The sequence below is a fragment of the Pleurodeles waltl genome, chromosome 3_1, assembly GCF_031143425.1.
Source record: "Pleurodeles waltl isolate 20211129_DDA chromosome 3_1, aPleWal1.hap1.20221129, whole genome shotgun sequence".
Taxonomy (NCBI): domain Eukaryota; kingdom Metazoa; phylum Chordata; class Amphibia; order Caudata; family Salamandridae; genus Pleurodeles; species Pleurodeles waltl.
Window position 1 is genome coordinate 597508243 of NC_090440.1, and position 22677 is coordinate 597530919.

The window sequence follows — 22677 nt, forward strand, 5'->3', positions numbered from 1 at the left end:
TCGGACGAAGGTCCTTTTGGAGATGCACATAGCCCTTCGCAGCTCCATGTCAAATATCAAGATGACGATGAAGAGAATGAGTATGAACAGTATCAACCATACTACTCTCATCAGGACCAATATTATGAAACACGGGAGCCTCAACACAGAGACACCGTAGAAATGCCTTCCTCCTTAATCCAGGATTTACAATCCATGCTTCAGGATTATAGGAGAAGGTTTCCAGCGGAAGGTCAACTACCGGCGCCGGTCTCTACGGTGACGCCAGGTAATGCTCCTCCTCCTCCAGCTACTGCAAGATCAACATCACACTCAGTGTTAGCTGCACCCCCCAGAGATGAAGGTTCCACTTCAGGGGAGGAAGAACAAGAAGAAGGAGAAATTTCTACTCCACAACATCCTACAGAGTAATGGGATGATTATTTGGCCCCCACTCCTTCTCCACCACCTCCTCGCCCCTCTGATTCTCCGCCCGAGGACATAGGTGGTTTCCATAATCTTATGGACAGAGCCGCAGTACGTTTCCACCTACCAACATCTGTCTCCCAATCGGAATGTTTCCTGCATGATTTCAAAGAACAATCACGGAAGTCGATACGGTCCATTCCGATTATTGATTACATTTGGAGCGAGGGCACAAAGATTATGCGGAATCCGGCTACTGTTCCTCCAGTTCCACAAAAACTGGATAAAAAATATAAGGTGACCCAAAATTCTCCGGCATGCCTTACTGGCCATCCAAAGCCTGATTCGGTCATCTAACAGGCTGCTCAAAGGCGTTCCAAAAATCCATCAACGCCTAGCTCCACTCCTCCAGACAAGGAAGATCGCAGACTGGATAATATAGGCAAGAGATTCTCCTCAATGTCTGCAATCACTGTCAGGGCAGCAAATTCATTAGCAATCTTAGGCCGATATGATCGTCAAATGTGGTCCGACATGCAACCTTTCCTGGACCTCATCCCAGAAAATAAGCAAGAAGAGGCACGAAAGATCCTGCAGGAAGGTGAGCATGCGTCGGAAGAGATTATTGACTGCGCTCTGGACATAGCCTCTACTGGTTTCCGCCAACTAGCGGGTGCCGCTGTCTTACGACGACAAGGTTGGCTCAAGGCCACATCCTTCAGACCAGAAGTGCAGTCCCGAATTCTAGACATGCCTTACGATGGGGAATCTTTGTTTGGCAAACATGTGGATGACGCACTTCAAACCATTAAGACGGACACAGACACGGCCAAGTCCCTGGGTACCCTACAGTACAGGAAGCAGCCCTTTCGAGGGGCTAGAGGGAGAGGTTTCACCTCATTTCGAGGTTCCTTTCATAGACAGTACCAGCAATCCCAGTACAGGCCTTCATACCATCAGCAGTACAGGCAATCAGCGACTGCCTCCTATACCAGACAGGGAGGGAAACGAAGACAGGGTTCACAATCCAGAGATCAACCCAGAAAGCAATGATTTTCCACAGGCACCGGCTATGCTCCCTCAATGCCCGCAACATCAACAAATAGGAGCAAACATTTCCAACTTCATCCAAGAGTGGAAGAAGATAACATCGGACAAGTGGGTGCTAGATATAGTGACAAGAGGTCATACCCTGGAGTTCACAGAAAAGCCACCGCTTCACCCACCAACATCAGGCAGCTCTCTCCACCTTCGTCTGCTTCAAGCGGAAGTCTTCAGCCTTCTGGCCAAAGGGGCTATAGAGGCAGTCCCTCTGCAGCAACGAGGTCTCGGATTCTACTCCCGTTTTTTCCTCATAGGGAAGAAGTCTGGAGAGTGGCGTCCTATATTAGACCTCAGGAAGCTCAACAAGTTCCTTCGGAAACAATCCTTCAGGATGATCACATTGTCAGATATCTTGCACCTTTTGAATCCTGGAGATGTTATGACAACCTTAGATCTCCAGGACGCCTACTTCCACGTTCCAATACACCAAAAACATCGCAAATATCTCCGTTTTACAGTAGCCGGTGCCCATTATCAATTCAGAGTCCTGCCATTTGGCCTCAGATCAGCTCCGAGAATCTTCACGAAATGCCTTGCCCCAGTCGCAGCCTCCCTCAGAAGCAAGGGTTTCCAGGTGTTCCCTTACCTGGACGACTGGCTCATAAAAGCTCTGTCATCTCTACTAGCCTCAAAAGCCACAGAGGCCTGCCTAAGACTATTCAACAGTTTGGGTCAAACAGTGAACCTACAAAAGTCAGTCGTGTTCCCCGCACGCAGGAGAGTTTTCCTGGGAGCAGAATTGGACACTATCCAAAACAAGGCATATCTTACCCTAGCAAGGCAGCAGAAGCTGGCCCAATTGGCTGTCACACTCTCCGCAAGAAAGTTTGTTTCAGTACGACTATTCAAATCGCTTCTGGGCATGATTTCCTCAGCCATAGTCCTAGTACCGCTGGCAAGACTCAAGATGAGACCTCTACAAGAAGAACTACAACTCCAATGGACCCAGTCACAAGGATCCTTCGACGATTTAAAAACTATCACACCAAGGATTCGGCAGACGTTAGAATGGTGGTCTCACATCAACCACCTCTCCCACGGTCTAACCTTTCTGGCACCAATAGCAGATTTCGTTATCACCACGGACGCCTCCCTGGAAGGATGGGGAGGCCCCTTACAGGACATGCGCATTCAAGGCAGATGGTCCAAGCTCCAAAAAGAGATGCACATAAATCTGTTAGAACTGAAGGCGATTCATCTTACGCTCAAAGCTTTTCTGCCACGCATCGCAGGATCATCAGTGTTAGTCAGAACAGACAACACAACAAGCATGTTCTACATCAACAAGCAGGGAGGAACAAGATCCCTCTCCCTCTCAAGGGAAGCTCAGTCTCTCTGGAACTGGCTCACACGGAACAACGTCCGCCTCAGGGCAGAGCACCTGGCGGGGGTCAACAATGCTCTAGCGGACTCTCTCAGCAGGACAGACGACAACTGTCACGAGTGGGAACTCAACCAGACCATACTCGAGAGCATTTTTCAACGATGGGGTCGGCCGATCCTAGACCTGTTCGCCACCAACCTGAACGCCAAATGCCAGTTTTACGCCAGTCGATACCCACTCCCGGGGTCGTGGGGAAATGCTCTTTTGATAAGATGGTCCGGGATCTTTGCATACGCTTTTCCCCCCATTCCACTGATTCCCAGACTCCTCAGGAAAATGAAGACCGAAGGCTGCAAGATCATTCTCATAGCCCCCAAGTGGCCGAGGCAGTACTGGTACACGGAGCTCCTCCTCCGGTCAATAGCCAATCCAGTCCGTCTCCCTTGCAACCACAATCTTCTATCGAAGAATCAGGGTCTCATCTTACATCCCGACCCAACTTCACTGCACTTGCATGCTTGGCTCCTGAGTTCAGAGAGTTCCAAGATATGAACATCGACCAAGAATGTAGGCTCATATTATCTAAAGCGCGAGCGGAGAGCACAAATAAGACATACAAATTAAAATGGAAGAGGTTCTGTGTTTGGTGTTCTCAGAACAATTTTCACCCATTTCAAATCAATCCTGAGCAAATCCTTCCTTACCTGCTCTCCCTTTCCAAAGCTGGTCTTTCCTATGCATCAGTCAAGATTCACCTAGCAACTATAGCCTCTTACAGACGATCGGCTAACATGCCGTCTATTGGTTCAACCAGAGTCATCAAACAGTTTATGAAAGGGCTGTTCCGCACCTTTCCTCCAGTTCGCTTACCTCTGCCAGAGTGGCACCTTAATATTGTTCTCTCCCAGCTCATGAAAGCCCCTTTTGAACCCATCCATAGAGCTGAACTCAAGTACATCACCTGGAAAGCGTCAACATTGCTTGCTCTCACCTCTACCAGAAGAGTCAGTGATATACAAGCGTTCACTACTAAAGAACCCTTTCTATTTTTTTCTGAGGATTTCGTTATGCTCCGAACCAATCCCAGATATATTCCCAAAGTTCCATCTTCGTTCCACCTCAATGAACCAGTTATTCTATGAACCATTTTTCCAAACCCTACTATGATAGCAGAGAGAACTCTCCATTCTTTGGACATTAAACGATGCCTAAAATTTTACCTGCAAAGTACCAAGAACATCAGGAAATCAGACCAACTCCTAGTATCTTATTCTCTGGGGCGTCAGGGAACAGGAGTAACCAAGGCCACTATAGCCCGATGGATTTCTTCCACAATCCAATTTTGTCACACCAAGGCAGGAAAACCATTGACTAGACGCCCGAGAGCCCACTCTACAAGAGCAGTCTCCACATCGGCTGCTTTGTTTCAAGGTATTGCCCTTGAAAAAATTTGCCAGGCTGCGACATGGAAAACCACGCACTCCTTTACGCAGCACTATTGTTTGGAGTCATCACAAAGAACAGTCTCTCTAGTAGGACAAGCTGTGCTACGCCATCTCTTTCATTAAGGTGAGACCTTTCCTTAGTTATAGTCATATGGTTTAAGATGCAGATAACCATGTTTCTATTGTGCTTCCTGGTGAAATATCTAAAGTGTATGTATGTAGGTACTTATGAATCTGTATGCAGATAGATGAATTTTATCTATATTTATATATGTTTATATATATATGTATATATATATATATATATATATACATATATATATATATATGCACGTATTTAGAGTATCTGTATTCCTTCGTAACTCACGCTCAGAAATATATGAGTTTTCTATAAATGTTATTATTATTATGATTATTATTAACTATAATTGAGATAGAGGGTCTTCATGCTCGCACCCTCCACCCACGCTGGATACAATGTTTATCAACCATACTGCTGTCTATTCAGATTCAAGCATGTGAATTTATGAAAGATCCAATACTGGATTAGAAAACAAGTTACTTACCTGTAACTACAGTTATCCAGTATTGGTATCTTTCATAAATTCACATGCGACCCACCCGCCTCCCCTTTGATGCTCGCATTCCTCTCAGGTTTTAATTTTTCACTCTTGTGCTGGAAAATCTGAGGAAGGGAGCTTCTCTGGAGAAGGTTCTAGAGGGTGGTGGTGTCTGATTGGACAGCAGGCAGGTTTGGGTCCTTTCACAAAAGGACATGGATAGGCTATATGAGCAAGCTCTGACTCCATTATAGCCTATGGCAAAACATTTTTTTTATTATTTATTGCTATTTTATGTACCGTGGGACTCCCACTTCGACGACAGGGATGATTCAAGCATGTGAATTTATGAAAGATACCAATACTGGATAACTGTAGTTACAGGTAAGTAACTTGTTTTCTTCGTCACAACAGTGACGATATCCCATCCTCCAAAATGAAAATCCTATTATATCCAATGGGATTTACATTTCTGCTGAAGGGTTATCCCTCATCGCCGTGATGGAGTAGCCTCTCTGCCAAGCTCTAAATCAGGCCCTTAGAAAGATACAGATCTCTCTTCTTTTGGCTAATGTGGCTTTATGCTACGCACATCTTTCTTGCAGAACTTCGACTAAAGTTTCTGTAATGCTGACGCTTTTGATTAATTTTGCATTTCCTTAATTTGGAGAATTCTTAGGGGTCCCTTTGATTTATTGGAATAACTAGATTATTCAGATTCAATGGTTAGGCAGGAGAATTGCAATCTGGAATCAGATCAAGTGCCTTTTCTCATCTTATATATTGCTGCCTCTGAAATATTAGTCTGTCTTATGCTGGTACGGTTTAGCTTGATTCAACATTTTTATTCGCCTTAGGTGATGCTGTACTTATATAATACGCTCCTGAGACTCATATACATAGGTCTGGCTTTGAATTTGTAATAACACTGTTAATATTGGAGAAATTGATGTTGATGCACACAGCAATACATTCATATACGCGAACGAAGTCGCATCACCATTATTAGATTCCCCCATTGTGAACTCACTGTCAACCCCGGTACGTAGGTACATGATCAGGCAGGCTGTGAGACGTAGGCCTGAGGTTAATGACTGACAGGTCACAGTGGGGTAATGCTTAGCCGTCAGACAATCACACAAACAGGAAAACTTAGATTAGAACCCACATATAGGGGAAGCAACACCACAATGGTCTCCGGAGATTGGCCCCAAGAAAACACACGTGGCCAGAGGGGTGCGTACATTCCCAAACACACCATAAAGATAGATGCCACATGTAGTTAGGAACACTAAGCTAATCAGAACAGAACAACAACAACAATCGCACATCTCTCAGGCTGGACTTCTGGACACATACTCACTGGCCCACATTTCCAATGCAAGATCGAGGCCCACCTGCATTCATTATCTGGAACTGTATTTATGTCTCCATGACAACTGTTTGCATTTTTTAAACAAGAAAGGAATGCTTTTATTGCCCCATGTTACTCAGTAAAAATGTATAATCACCTGCTGCAAACTGATGAACATCTAGAGGCAGTCCTCAGACCTCGGTTCTGTAACTGCTCTCCAGGCCGCAATGTTTAATTAAACAAACTGTTCTTGTTTTGCCAGACGCCGCTTGTCTTTTTTTTTTTAAAGGTGGATTTGCACTTGAGCAACAAAGCCCTTGAAATCTCATTTCCCTTCCCCAAGATTCAATGTGTGACATAATGGGTTACACAGCATATAGATGGTAATATTGATATAGTTCTCCTTACCTCTCGGAACTAATACAAAGATTCATCAAATCCAGAATATCCAGAAATTGGTAAAAATGTGTTTCCACCTGCTGGGGCACAACAACAAACCACACCAGTTACACTGACGCATTGTCAGCTTAGATGGAACACGTCGACCAAACAGAGAGATCCTATATTCTGCAGGGAAAAACGAATTCAGGAGCAGGAATTTAGCACACACAAGAGAGGACCTGAAAACTTGGAAGAAGAAGACAGGACAGGAACAGAAGACTGGCACATGTTGGAACTGACTGGGATTGGGCCACAGGACACAAGCTAGGCAATACCTCCAAAAACAAAACTCAAAAAAACAAGCACAATATAATAAATAATTTGAAGGCAAAAGTAAAGTATTAAGTAGAAGACAAAGAAACAATCTGACATAACTGATCGTTTGTATTCTCTAAAGAACATGATCTAATTGTAACAGAGAAGGTCCAACAATAAGGCAAGGAACAGTTAGTAATACAGTGTCTTGTATGACACTCAGTAGCACATATGGATAAAAGAGTAAAGCTCTGACTGAGATCTACCAAGCCTTGTAACGCACTACATATACTGGTAATAATACTGAAGATTGTACATAGACACAAGAGTGGACAAAGAGAAAGGAAAAAGAGAAACGGAAACACAGAAACAGGGTTCATGGAGAAGCAGTACCAGATTCTAAGAAGAAAAAATAGGCCTGGAAATATACGGATCAAGAAACGCTGATAGACAGGATAAGTATTCAGCACACAAACAGGGACACAATTGGAACATATGCACAGAACTAGAAACATTTAAATACAAGACAATGAATCTGCACTCAAAGGAGAGGAGGTATTCAGACTGAACTAGGGACACTGGAATACAATCTGGACAGTGGGGCTGTGACAACAAGGAACAGGAACAGTGATGCTAAAGAAGCAATACAGTTAATGAGAAAATAAGTAATTAAAAATGTCCTAAACAAATGGAAACTAGAAAAAAGGCTTGAAGCGAAGCAGCAATATAGCACCTAGTTGTTCAGAGTTCAGAATTAATTAAAGTTTCAAGATCCAGAGCATACAGTTCAGATAATGCTGGAAGCTTAGGAGACAAGTAGAGGTGCAGGAAGACAGCCAGGTGGAAGACAGTAACCAGATGCTGGGGATGAGGAACCACTAACGGAGTAACTGACACTTGGAAAGGAAAAGACTAGGAAAGCCAGCAATAACAAGAAAGCAACCAAAGAAACCAAGAACTGAATATCCATTTAAGGTCAGAGGGTTAAACGTCCAGGCAGCAATTATGAATGGGTCAGATTAGTCATAGATGCTAGGAAAACGATACTGAACAGAGCTCCACCTCCAGGACTTGATCTAGACAATATCTGGGGATTGGAATATTTGGCCATATCAAGTGCCACTGCAGGGCCCTGCATCATCAGTGTAAGTATAAATTCACCAGTTTCGTCCCCTTCAGGAATATTCAGTGTATCAAGATAAGCACCATGACTGACAGGGTGCCATCTTCATTTACCTCCACCCTGGATGCCCAGTAAGTACTAGTGTCAGGTGTCTCACATACTAGTCAGAGCTTGTAGAATTCTCTTCAATACATGAATGTGATGATTTATGAGTACACCATGGTCTTTGTCATCCATCAGTCCAGACTCATGCATCTTTCAGGATTGTAAAGAAGTGGTATTTGTTAGACATGACAGCCTTAGGGTGGTCTTTCCCCCAAATGTATGCCTACCTCCCTTCTTTTTCTGATCTCGTTGTTGCTGGCTTTAGGACTGTGCATTTTACCACTGCTAACCAGTGCTAAAGTGCTTGTGCTCTCACCCCTAGATCATGGTAACCTTGGCTAAACCCCCAATTGGCATATTCAATTTACTTATAAGTCCCTAGAAACGTGCACCACGTTCACAGAGTAGGTAAATTAAATGCTGCTTGTGGGCCTGCAGCACTGGTTGTGCCACCTACTCAGTAGCCCTCTAACAATGTCTCAGACCTGCCATTGCAGCCTGTGTCTGTAGTTGTACACTGTCATTTCGGCCTGGCAAGGTAAATCTCTTGTCAGTGCTAAACCTTCTCTTTTTACATATAAAGGTCATTGCTAAGATAGGCCCTAGGTGACCCACAGGGCAGGGTGCAATGAATGTAAAAGGCAAGACATATACATTAAATTTTTACATGCCTTGGTAGGGAACAAATCCCAAAACATTTTTCACTACTGCAAGGACTATCACTCCCATAGGAGATTTAACATTGGGATTACCTTATTACATCTTTTTTTCAAATTATATTTATCGAGTTTTGTGGTGAGAGAATTATCAACAACACTGCATATGGAAACACAAAACCTGTAGCAGTGAATCAAATATTATATCAACAAGATAATTTCAAGATAACACATTTAACCTCCCCCTTCGCACTCAGCTCTTGCACAAAAAGTGTCTGTGAACAGAAATCAGAAATGGATACATAATATTGGTGCAGTAAATGTATTCAACTTCCTGGCCATGGACAGTGTCAGATAGGTGATCAGTAGGTGTCACAGTGGAGGGATCCTGGAGGTCAACGCGCATGGCCGCCCAGGCCTGGAGGTCGTCTTCCAGTTTGTGATCATTACAGATATGTTTCTTGCGGATCTCTTCAGCCCTGGCCCACTCAGTGACATCTCTGAGCCAATCAGCATATTCGGGGAAGGGGGCGCACTTATCCATTTAATAGCTATGTGGCATTTTGCTAGTGTAAGGCCCAACTGTAGGAAAGTACCATCTTGCCTGGCATGTTACTTCCATATTTCACTGTATATATGTTGTTTTAGTGTATGTGTCACTGGGACCCTGCCAGCCAGGGCCCCAGTGCTCATAAGTGTGCCCTGTATGTGTTACCTGTGTGATGACTAACTGTCTCACTGAGGCTCTGCTAACCAGAACCTCAGTGGTTATGCTCTCTCTGCTTTCTAAATTGTCACTAACAGGCTAGTGACCAATTTCACCAATTCACATTGGCATACTGGAACACCCTTATAATTCCCTAGTATATGGTACTGAGGTACCCAGGGTATTGGGGTTCCAGGAGATCCCTATGGGCTGCAGCGTTTCTTTTGCCACCCATGGGGAGCTCTGACAATTCTTACACAGGCCTGCCACTGCAGCCTGATTGAAATAACGTCCATGTTATTTCACAGCCATTTACCACTGCACTTAAGTAACTTATAAGTCACCTATATGTCTAACCTTCACCTGGTGAAGGTTGGGTGCAAAGTTACTTAGTGTGTGGGCACCCTGGCACTAGCCAAGGTGCCCCCACATTGTTCAGGGCAAATTCCCCGGACTTTGTGAGTGCGGGGACACAATTACACGTGCGCACTATACATTGGTCACTACCTATGTATAGCGTCACAATGGTAACTCCGAACATGGCTATGTAACATGTCTAAGATCATGGAATTGTCACCTCAATGCCATTCTGGCATTGGGGAGACAATTCCATGATCCCCCGAGTCTCTAGCACAGACCCGGGTACTGCCAAACTACCTTTCCCGGGGTTTCACTGCAGCTGCTGCTGCTGCCAACCCCTCAGACAGGTTTCTGCCCTCCTGGGGTCCAGCCAGGCCTGGCCCAGAGAGGCAGAACAAAGGACTTCCTCAGAGAGAGGGTGTTACACCATCTCCCTTTGGAAAAAGGTGTCAGGGCTGGGGAGGAGTAGCCTCCCCCAGCCTCTAGAAATGCTTTGATGGGCACAGATGGTGCCCATCTCTGCATAAGCCAGTCTACACCGGTTCAGGGATCCCCCAGCCCTGCTCTGGCGCGAAACTGGACAAAGGAAAGGGGAGTAACCACTCCCCTGACCTGCACCTCCCAGGGGAGGTGCCCAGAGCTCCTCCAGTGTGCCCCAGACCTCTGCCATCTTGGATTCAGAGGTGTGCTGGCACACTGGACTGCTCTGAGTGGCCAGGGCCAGCAGGTGACGTCAAAGACTCTTTCTAATAGGCTCTTACCTGTGTTACTAGCCTATCCTCCTTCCTAGGTAGCCAAACCTCCTTTTCTGGCTATTTAGGATCTCTGCTTTGGGGAATTCTTGAGATACCGAATGCAAGAGCTCACCAGAGTTCCTCTGCACTTCTCTCTTCACCTTCTGCCAAAGGATCGACCGCTGACTGCTCAGGACGCCTGCAAAACCGCAACAAAGTAGCAAAGACGACTACTGCAACCTTGTATCGCTTATCCTGGCCACTTTCTCGCTTGTTTCCTGGTGGTGCATTCTCTGGGGGAAGCCTGCCTCCTTTCTGCACCAGGAGCTCTGAAGAAATCTCCTGTGGTCGACGGAATCTTCCCCCTGCAACCGCAGGCAACAAAAGACTTCATCACTGGTCCTCTGGGTCCCCTCTCAGCACAACGAGCGTGGTCCCTGGAACTCAGCAACTCTGTCCAAGTGACTCCCACAGTCCAGTGACTCTTTAGTCCAAGTTTGGTGGAGGTAAGTCCTTGCCTCCCCACGCTAGACTGCATTGCTGGGTACCGCGTCATTTGCAGCTGCTCTGGCTCCTGTGCACTCTTCCAGGATCTCCTTCGTGCACAGCCAAGCCTGGGTCCCCGACACTCTAACCTGCAGTGCACAACAGTGTGTTCTGAGTTGTCCTCCGGCGTTGTGGGACTCCCTTTTGTGATTTCACGTGGACTCCGGTTCACTCTTCTTCCGTGTGCCTGTTCCAGTACTTTTGCGGGTGCTGCCTGCTTTTCTGAGGGCTCCCTGACTTGCTGGGCGCTGTAGGAAAGTACCATCTTGCCTGGCATGTTACCCCCATAATTCACTGTATATATGTTGTTTTAGTTGTATGTGTAACTGGGACCATGCCAGCCAGGGCCCCAGTGCTCATAAGTGTGCCCTGTATGTGTTACCTGTGTTATGACTAACTGTCTCACTGAGGATCTGTGTGAGAAAGTAGCCTCTTTCTAGCCTTGTTACCCCCACTTTAGGCCTGTTTGTGAGTGTATGTCAGGGTGTTTTCACTGTCTCACTGGGATCCTGCCAGCCAGGGCCCAGTGCTCATAGTGAAAACCCTATGTTTTCAGTATGTTTGTTATATGTCACTGGGACCCTGCTAGTCAGGACCCCAGTGCTCATAAGTTTGTGACCTATAGGTATGTGTTCCCTGTGTGATGCCTAACTGTCTCACTGAGGCTCTGCTAACCAGAACCTCAGTGGTTATGCTCTCTCATGTCTTACAAATTGTCACTAACAGGGTAGTGACCAATTTTACCAATTTACATTGGCTTACTGGAACACCCTTATAAATCCCTAGTATATGGTACTGAGGTACCCAGGGTATTGGGGTTCCAGGAGATCCCTATGGGCTGCAGCATTTCTTTTGCCACCCATAGGGAGCTCTGACAATTCTTACACAGGCCTGCCACTGCAGCCTGAGTGAAATAACGTCCATGTTATTTCACAGCCATTTTACACTGCACTTAAGTAACTTATAAGTCACCTATATGTCTAACCTTTACCTGGTAAAGGTTGGGTGCAAAGTTACTTAGTGTGAGGGCACCCTGGCACTAGCCAAGGTGCCCCCACATTGTTCAGGGCCAATTCCCCGGAATTTGTGAGTGCGGGGACACCATTACATGCGTGCACTACATATAGGTCACTACCTATATGTAGCTTCACAATGGTAACTCCGAATATGGCCATGTAACATGTCTATGATCATGGAATTGCCCCCTCTATGCCATCCTGGCATAGTTGGCACAATCCCATGATCCCAGTGGTCTGTAGCACAGACCCTGGTACTGCCAAACTGCCTTTCCTGGGGTTTCACTGCAGCTGCTGCTGCTGCCAACCCCTCAGACAGGTTTCTGCCCCCCTGGGGTCAAGCCAGGCTTGTCCCAGGATGGCAGAACAAAGGACTTCCTCTGAGAGAGGGTGTTACACCCTCTCCCTTTGGAAAATGGTGTGAAGGCAGGGGAGGAGTAGCCTCCCCCAGCCTCTGGAAATGCTTTGTTGGGCACAGATGTGCCCAATTCTGCATAAGCCAGTCTACACCGGTTCAGGGACCCTTTAGCCCTGCTCTGGCGCGAAACTGGACAAAGGAAAGGGGAGTGACCACTCCCCTGACCTGCACCTCCCCTGGGAGGTGTCCAGAGCTCCTCCAGTGTGCTCCAGACCTCTGCCATCTTGGAAAAAGAGGTGCTGCTGGCACATTGGACTGCTCTGAGTGGCCAGTGCCACCAGGTGACGTCAGAGACTCCTTCTGATAGGCTCCTTCAGGTGTTGCTAGCCTATCCTCTCTCCTAAGTAGCCAAACCCTCTTTTCTGGCTATTTAGGGTCTCTGTCTCTGGGGAAACTTTAGATAACGAATGCAAGAGCTCATCCGAGTTCCTCTGCATCTCTCTCTTCACCTTCTGCCAAGGAATCGACTGCTGACCGCGCTGGAAGCCTGCAAACCTGCAACATAGTAGCAAAGACGACTACTGCAACTCTGTAACGCTGATCCTGCCGCCTTCTCGACTGTTTTCCTGCTTGTGCATGCTGTGGGGGTAGTCTGCCTCCTCTCTGCACCAGAAGCTCCGAAGAAATCTCCCGTGGGTCGACGGAATCTTCCCCCTGCAACCGCAGGCACCACAAAGCTGCATTACCGGTCCCTTGGGTCTCCTCTCAGCACGACGAGCGAGGTCCCTCGAATCCAGCGACTCTATCCAAGTGACCCCCACAGTCCAGTGACTCTTCAGTCCAAGTTTGGTGGAGGTAAGTCCTTGTCTCACCTCGCTGTTCTGCATTGCTGGGAACCGCGACTTTTGCAGCTACTCCGGCCCCTGTGCACTTCCGGCGGAAATCCTTTGTGCACAGCCAAGCCTGGGTCCACGGCATTCTAACCTGCATTGCACGACTTTCTAAGTGGGTCTCCGGCGACGTGGGACTCCTTTGTGCGACTTCGGGTGAGCACCGTTTCATGCATCCTTGTAGTGCCTGTTTCTGGCACTTCTCTGGGAGCTACCTGCTGCTAAGAGGGCTCCTTGTCTTGCTCGACGTCCCCTCTCTCTCCTGGTCCAATTTGCAACCTCCTGGTCCCTCCTGAGCCACAGCAGCATCCAAAAACGCTAACCACATGATTTGCAGCTAGCAAGGCTTGTTGGCGTTCTTTCGGCGGAAAAACACTTCTGCACGACTCTACAAGGCGAGCGAAATCTGTCCTCCAAAGGGGAAGTCTCTAGCCCTTTGCGTTCCTGCAGAAACCGCAGCTTCTTCTGTCCAGTGGAATCTTCTTTGCACCCACAGCTGGCATTTCCTGGGCATATGCCCATCTCCGAATTGCTTGTGGCTTTTGGACTTGGTCCCCTTGTTCCACAGGTACCCTAGATTGGAAATCCACAGTTGTTGCATTGTTGGTTTGTGTCTTTCCTGCATTATTCCTCTAACACGACTTCTTTGTCCTTAGGGGAACTTTGGTGCACTTTGCACTCACTTTTCAGGGTCTTGGGGAGGGTTATTTTTCTAACTCTCACTATTTTCTAATAGTCCCAGCGACCCTCTACAAGGTCACATAGGTTTGGGGTCCATTCGTGGTTCGCATTCCACTTTTGGAGTATATGGTTTGTGGTGCCCCTATCCCTATGTTTCCCCATTGCATCCTATTGTAACTATACATTGTTAGCACTGTTTTCTAAGACTATACTGCATATTTTTGCTATTGTGTATATATATCTTGTGTATATTTTCTATCCTCTCACTGAGGGTACACTCTAAGATACTTTGGCATATTGTCATAAAAATAAAGTACCTTTATTTTTAGTATAACTGTGTATTGTGTTTTCTTATGATATTGTGCATATGACACTAAGTGGTACTGTAGTAGCTTCACACGTCTCCTAGTTCAGCCTAAGCTGCTCTGCTAAGCTACCATTATCTATCAGCCTAAGCTGCTAGACACCCTATACACTAATAAGGGATAACTGGGCCTGGTGCAAGGTGCAAGTACCCCTTGGTACTCACTACCAGCCAGTCCAGCCTCCTATACCACGTCTATCGGAAATGTACCAGACTGTATCCTTGACTGAAGCACAGAGTGAACAAAAATGTGTTATGGAGAACTCCAGTGCTGAAGTAGGCTAAACAGTGTGATATGAAATATAAAACAAGACCGTAGAACTGGCTATTTGAAAAATAACAGTACAAAGCCTAATAAAAAGCATTTAGAGCAAAGTGCACAGAGGCTCTAAGCTGCGAGCAAGTGAATAAAATATATCCAGGGCAAAATGCACAAAGGCCTAAAGCCTGAAGCTAATGCGCAAAGGATCCGTAAAACTGACCACACTACACCCTCCCCTTGTCGGTAGCAAGTGGTTCCAATAATATAAAAGTATGCCCCAGATATAAACAATACATAAAAATATATATTTCGACAAGGTCAGAGGACAACAAAGCCATAAATTTGGGAAGCATGTGACGAAAAAAGCCAAATTTAATATAATGTCAATGTTTGTGTTACTGAAAAAAAAAATCCATTTGTCAGATAGAAGCAATAGAAAGCAGGAGTTCCTCCACTTCGATATATGTCAATATCGGAAGATCCACGCCAAAAAGTACCATGGAGCAGGTGTGTTCCAAAGCCCCAAAATCATCCAGGGCGGCACCCGTGCAGGGCCTATGAATGTGACAATACCATCTTCCTCCAGGAAGGGAATCTCATAAACTGCCTCCCGAAGCAAACGCAACGGTAGTACACAAGTCTGGGAATGAGCCCTAATCGGGAACATCAACAGATCAGCATCGACCACTGGAGGACGCTGCAGCGAGAGACAGAAAGCCATTGCATGTTCAAACGAGCACCAGAGGCACCGAAACATGGGTTGCACACACTCCAAAACCGGCCGGAATGTAAGAGACCAGTCACACTCCAATTGTACCAGGAGTGTTGCTCCAAAATGCTGCATCATGCATTCACGACACAGCTGCGCTGACGGGAGCGCCAACATGGGAACTCGTCACGGCGGGACAGCCATTGCGGAAGAACAGCAGCAACAGCAAAACCACAGCAAACAAAGCCAAAGTAATCGGGAAACCCCCAAAAATGCTTCCAAAAATAGAGTGAATAGCCGAAGGTATTAAACCGAATATAGAAGAGAAGGTGTGAGCAGAACCAACACCAACGGCTTTGAAAAAATGTGCGATTCCAGCAGGGCTGGACGCATTAAATATACGTCCCACGAGTTCACCAAAGTGACTCGGCAAATTTAGTATTCAAAAGGAACTGTATTTCCACCGATGACCTTGCCACCTGAAGTGCGTAGGTCTCGCTAGCAGATGTAAGGGCCACATGCTTTTGAAACAACAGAGCCTTCAGTCGACTCAACTTGTCGAAATTTACCTTGGAAGTAGCAATAGGAGGCCAGATGTCCGCTACCTCCCTAATTTGAGTGGGGGGAAACAACACATTCCCGCAGCACGTAACGGCCTTGGTGACAACGACTACGTAAACTATTCCGGCACGCATGCCACAACAGAGTTCGCTGTTAAGAAGAATGTAACTGCCGTTAGTAAGCACCTGGAAAGTGTTTTTAATAACTGGGACTGGAACTCCCTTCAGATAACAAGCTAAGTTAGCAATCGAGGCATTACATGCCCCTTGCAAGGACAGCTGTTTACAAACCATGGAATGGCTGACAGAAGTTTCGCATTCGCTACCGCTAAGAAAAACCTCCCTCAAACCATTAATACATCTGTATAGAAAGGGAAGCTCCCACACCTCGTGTATGTAACTTTCTCCCAACCGTTCGTATCTACCCACCGGAATGTGCTTCAAACAACAAGTAAATTGCAGAGTGGAGATAGGCAGATTAATAACCCCATGAATCAACCACTCAGCTGATGGAATCTCAGCAACCATAAAAGGCAGTTTCTCCAATTTTTCAATATTTAACATAACATACGTCGCCCCCTTTTTAGCCATCAGCTGTTGTTGACGAGTCAAATTAAAGGAAACAAATATCTCCCTGGCACGAATGTGCTGCCACGGAACGCGACCTGCTTTCAAGGTCTGTAGAGTCCAACCCAGCTGCATGATGGACAGCGTCTGACTCTGCCCATGATATAAAGAAGACATATCTGATTTAATAATGTCTATAGCAGAGGAAACGATGTTGTCAATTGTGTAAACACGGTCTGAAAGGGTATGTGTCCCATAACAGACAAAGCCTGTATCAGATTTTCCTGATCAATTTGTCTCAACCGGGCCGCTGCCTCTTGTTGTGAAAGCTTCCAAATCTCATTCTATACTTCATATAAAAAACGTTTCTTCCGTGGCATCTTTGGTCCTGACAAAAAATCTTGTAAGTCAGTATCATTAGACCGCAACGTGAGATGTGATTTTACTGCATCCAGTGTGGATGACTTTAACCATTGTTGACAAAGCTTTCCCACGCTGTATGTAGTTATGATATCAGCATGTTCTGGTGATATGTAGCGAGGGTCCGCCCTACTAGTCCTGAACCCCCCTGAAGAGGTGACAAAACGTTGATGACACCTATTAGTGTCTACAGGCCATAATAACCACCTGCCGGGATGTATCAATGAAATGTTAAGCGTACCATTCTGGACCCAGTGTGTAAACTCACTAAACGTGGCATTAACATATTGCTGCCAATTGTTCAATTTGGAAGGGACAGGTATACCAGGCAAATTCAATTCTCCAATCGTTGCTAAGCCCAAACAGCTAGTCTGTTGTACTGTGTCACTGAGGAAAATCATCTGTACAGGGATAATACATGCTCTAAATAATGTGTCCCTGCCTTGCATCTGCCAATTTTTCGTTCCCCAGACACTTTTTAAATCAACAGTCTTAAACCAATATTCATACCCCTCAACCGAAAGTTTAGATACAAACAAATTTGAATACAGTAATTTAGTATTGGTCAATAACATTTGCTTATTAGCATACGGAGAAACTTTAAAATAGTAAGGCTTAGCATTCTGTTGATTATGCCCAGAAAAATATGTAAATTTATCATACTACGTTTTAGAACTCCCCTGTGGAGGAGTCGGGCAATGTTCCCATTGCACATAATCAAATATCGACTTAGGGCTACTTGCTTTATGAATAAAGTGGTGTCCATAATAATTGTAGCAAAACATGTCACCATGACTATCTCTAAACAGGTAAGCATCTTCATCATCGTAGACAGTATAATATTGTAAATCTGTCAGCATAGAATCTACTGTCTTCACATCCCAATCATCAGAAACAATGCCTGGTATAACGATATCATTCATTGATAACTTGAGAACATACGGTATTTGAATCAATTCAGTGGGACCGTATATATCAAACATCACTTTATCCCACACAATCCCATCCGGAATAGGTATTGCAGAAATGTTCACATTGGACAAGTCTCTACGAACCATATGAGACGAAAAATGTGGTTTCAACACCGTTTCCACGTGCTCAATGTCAGATCGTTCAGGAAGGAAATGACCATGTATTACTAAAAAAAAAGTAACCACAAATCCCAACCACAAAAAAATAGTCATGACAGCCATAAAAAGCCACAAATAGTCCCAAGGAAAAACAAAATATGTGCGTTTAAGCCAACACAGCAGCTTACGTGGACCTCGGATTGAGGATAGTGAGGACGAGGCGTCTGACACGGCATCATCAGTGTCATTGAAGCAGCCAGAAGCAGTTCTTGCAAAAGGTGCAACTGTGAACAAAGAAGCAGATGGAGGCTCTCGCCTTGGCACACTGTAAACCACATGTTCAGAAATATCAGTAGAACGTACAGCAACTTAATCAAAAGATTCCAAATTAATCGTCGTCTGTGGAACAATCGCAAGATCAGCTTCCACCCTCCCCAAGCCCGGAGAGGAAACAGCATCAGTGCAAATCACCTGCAGCGGGACTTCTTCCCCAGTAGCGAGAGGGATTCCGGAACTACTGGGTGTCCCTCTTGGTCTGCTGTGCAGAATCGGCCACATGTTGTAACTTGACATTATCAATGGAAACAAAGCGATTTCCTTTGGCTCCGTGCAGCGGCGGTAAAATTACAGTTCTTGTGCCGCTAACCCCTAACACAGGGACTGGTGCTCGATAAGAAGGACCACATTTTTTCTTTACTGCGACCTTTTCACGCACAAGATCCCCAATCCTGGGTATCCAACCAGTAGGCGTTACTGGCTCATCCTTAATTCCTGTGGAGGCAGCACTTGCAGAAGAGTTATCTTCACGGAATTGTTGTAAATCCTGCAAAACAGTGACACGATCATTTATGTCAAAGGGCATATCTGCCGCCTCCACACCAGGACCATCTAGATCAAGAACATACATTTGTGTTCCAAACAGGCACTCATATGAAGTACGACCCCCCAGGGACCTTCTAGGCAAGTTATTAAGTGCTCTCTGTACTCCATACAGGTGGGCTAGCCAACTACGACCGTACCTATAACTCTGGCCATTAAGGATTGCTTTAAATCACGATTTAAACACTCCACAACAGAATTTCCCTCAGGATGAAATGGAGACGGGAATTGGAGTTGGACCCCCAACGAAGCCATGGTGTCCCTGAACGCCTTAGAGGCAAAAGCAGAATGAAAAGCCGAAACTGCAAAAGTATTGACAAAGATGCGCAAATCTTTAATAACAGTCCGAGCGTCAGCCGAGCGCTGTGGCCAGACCCACACAAATCTGGAGCACGAATCTACAGCAACCAAAATATATTTGTATGCACTATCAGGCGTCAGCGGACCACAATGATCCAAGTACACACACTGTAAAGGTTTATTTGAAATCAGAATGGGCGTCTGCTGCGGGCGTCTAGCCGTCAAAGCTTTAATTTGTTGACAGACGTCACAACAAAGGACATACTGCTTTGTCTCCTTATAGAGACCAGGCCACCAGTAACGAGCCTGTAAAAGTGAAATTGTGGCAGCCACACCAGCATGAGCAGATGCCGCCCCCTCATGTGCTGCAGATATTAATCGAGGTCTCTCAACTTTATTGGGCATTTCACGTACACCAACGCCTGGAATTTTAACAACAGCATGTAGCATACTACCCAAGCAGTAACTATATTTAGAAGGGAATCCTTTAGGAAATGGCGTGCCATCAGCCGTAGCTTTTATGGCAGCCAAAATCTCTGTGTCTGGTTTGGAACTCGAACGAGTCACTGCAGCCACAGTGGCAACTGCCACTGCCGACTTCGCGGCTTCATCAGCCAAAGTATTTCCAGCAACGTGTATTCCAACGCGCTTGTGTCCAAGTGTATGTACAACATGGACTTTAGGAAGCGTTTCCTTCAGATTCGCAACCTTCCCCCACAGCAATTTGTGTTTAATGGTGTTGCCTTTAGAATCTCTGAACCCATTCAACCTCCAGTAGTGGAAATATTCATTGAAAGACTGAACACAGTAATAGGAGTCACAGACCAGCAAAGTTAATATCGCCGGATCCGCGTGTTCCAATGCTAACAATAGAGCTTTGAGCTCAGCCAACTGTGCTGTACAATCTCCCAAGGTCTGCGTATAGGTATGTCGGGGGCAGAATACTTCCCCATCCATAGTGCCGCTCACCACCGCACATGCAGCAGAATACTGTTGTTTAGTCCCAACCGCTGGCTGCGCAGAGCCATCGGTATACATGACCACCTGATATTGGTCAATAGGCAATGTGCCAGTGGGAACTGTGTACTCCATTTCATATTGAAGAAATTCTTGAGTCTGCAGTTTAGGGTCAAATATGTAATCTACATCAGTAGCTGTCAAAGACGTAGCCCATTGTATCCATCGCGGGTGTAAAGCTTTCGAATTAGGAACACTCGCTTTAGTAACAGCCTCTAAGGCCGGAATCGGGGAAACGACAATGATGCATTGGCCCTGGGCAAGAGGTCTTTCTTTAATCACAGCCATCTGTACAGCAGTGAGTATTTTCTCAGTTTGTGCAAATCGTTGTTCTGCAACAGAATACAAGTGGGACTTGTACGCTATCGGGACTGTCTCACCCTCATTAAAGGTGACATATGTAAACCCAACGGCACCAGGTATGACCCTGATGACCAGATGCGTTTTATTGTCCCTAGTGTGTAAATGTTTAACTGCTAAGAGATCAGTTTGTAGATCTTGAAGAATATGTGTATGCTCAATCTTCCAAAATCTACTCGAAAAATTTGGGCGAATCAACTCGTATAAGGGTTTTATACGCGTAGCACAATCAGGAATGTAAGTTCTGCCAAAATTCAGAAACCCCAACAATGACTGGAGCTTCAGAACCGTATTGGGAGGCTGCAATTGAGCACATTTCTCCATAAAATGTGGCGCTAAGCTCTTGCCCTCATTCGACAACTCATATCCCAGGAAAATGACGCTGAGGAAGGCAATCTTTGATTTCTTAAAATTAAACTTATAGCCAATTTCAGCAAACCCCACAACAATGCGTGCTACACGCCTTAGATGTTTCAGAATCTCATCATCTGTCAAATATATGTCATCAACATATGATAACGCTTCAGGGTCCAACTCGTGCAGAATTTCAGTCACACAAGCCGAAAATAGTCCTGGACTATTCTGATACCCCTGAGGCAAACGACAAAACTTTTTCTGAGAGCCAAACGCACTGAAACGCACTGAAACTGGTATAGTCCCGACTTTCAGGCGCTAGATTCTGGCAGAAAAATCCATTCGAGATATCCAACGTTGTTTTGTATTTTTTACGCACAATATTATTCATAAGCGCTGCGCTATGTGAATTCTGTATTGCATATGTGCGTGCATGTCCATTTAAGTGTCTGTAATCTACCACTATCCTATAGGAATGGTCCGGTTTAGCAACCGGAAATAAGGGATTATTCATCGGCGAGACACAGGGTTCAATTACACCCTGTTACTCCAATTGTGTAAGAATTTTCCTAACCGATGCCCTTGCCTCAAATTTGATAGGGTACTGCGGCTGAGGTTCGCCCTTTATTGGAATTACATGATAAGGTGATTGTCTATCCCACCCCACGTTATTTCTATATAGGGCAGGAGCTTGTGCCAGAGCCCATGATTTACTATAGGACTCCGCCAGTTCTCTCGGAACAAGTGGTGAGAATGAAGGTGTAATAACCTCATCCCCGAACGGACAGTCGCGAACAAAGTCAGGTGCCCAATCTTGTTCGGCCAGCAGAACGTCATACGATTTCACCACATGGTCCCAAAAGATGGCGTGTACAATGCGGTCAATGTCCCCTTCTAATTGCAAAGTTATTTTATATACTCTATCAGGATCAGAGACTCGCATATCTGCCGTTTTGACTTGTATGAAGTCATCAGATGCTCTAGAAGACTCCGGCGAACTATTGTGACCTCTGCCGCGCTGTCTAACAGTGCCAACGCCTATGTCTTGTTCGTCAAGAGAACTCTCTTCTTGAGTGGCATGTCTAACTGAGACTGCTGCCACTTTCTTCTTTTTAAATTGTTGCTTTTGTTGGAGCGGTTTCTCTTCCTGTTTAACAGAAACCTCCGTTGAGCGTTGTGATTCCTGTCTCGGTTTCACATACTCAGTTCTCCGCTCTGACCGCACACCTCTCTCACTTCTCTTGTCCGAGGAGTCCTGAAAGGAACGAGATTGGCATGTATCAGTATATTGATATCTATCAGGCGTCTTCAAATTATCCCAAATTCCTGAGATTATACCTATTCTGCGGGGTCTCCGGTTGCGGATACTGTCCCCCATCTTTCTTAGGTGTTTGCTGTTTCTTTTCCCAGCGCTTTTTAGTACCCTCAGGTTGCTGGTGTTTAGCATTATCTTTACTATTTTTACCCTGTAATTGGGGTTTTTGCGGTCTAGCCCCTAGGCTATCGCAACCAATACTGGAATATGTTTCTGCTATTATTCTCGGGAGTTCCCGCTCCTGATTAATCTGCGGAATGTCCCGAAGATGCATACGCACGGCTAGTGCTACTGCCTCTCCCTTGAGATTACTCAAAATAATAGAAGAAACCGCTGCAAAATTGCCCATCAACTGCATGCCTAAATCTAAGACGGGGCAGCCCCATATTCATCTTGAATTTGTTTAAGCACTTCCGGCAGATTAGCTAATGTTGGTG